We start from the raw sequence: 462 nt of genomic DNA, 5'->3' as shown, positions 1-462 counted from the left end.
TGCGGTACAAGTAAGCATATGTGTGTGGTACAAGTAAAGTGTAGTACAAGTGTGCTATACAAGTAAACTAGCTGGGCCTAAAGCCCATAATATACATTAACAGTAACAACAACAACAACAAAATGGGTGCAAGAAAAGCAAAGAAAATGTAATTGCTTTGTAAAATGAAAGAGGAAGCACCCATGTCTACATGAATGTAATAATATAGGGTCCGTTTGTTTCAACTTCAAATCACTTCCGGAAATCAATTTCCGGAAAATTGATGCGTTTGGGTCGAAGGGAAAATTTGGTCAATGGAAAGCATTTTCTGCTTTGACCGAAAAAAGGCCTCCCGCTGGGTGAAATTCATTTCACCCCCTATTTTCCTTAAACCAATTTCCGGAAATTCTCTCCACTCTCCAAGTTCTCTCACGCAGCATCACACTCACTCTCCAAGCTCTCTCTCTCACACTCACTCTCCAA

Source organism: Quercus suber, unplaced genomic scaffold (assembly GCF_002906115.3).
Source record: "Quercus suber isolate HL8 unplaced genomic scaffold, Cork oak 2.0 scaffold_1095, whole genome shotgun sequence".
In the NCBI taxonomy this organism is placed as follows: Eukaryota; Viridiplantae; Streptophyta; class Magnoliopsida; order Fagales; family Fagaceae; genus Quercus; species Quercus suber.
This window is presented reverse-complemented; position numbering follows the sequence as displayed.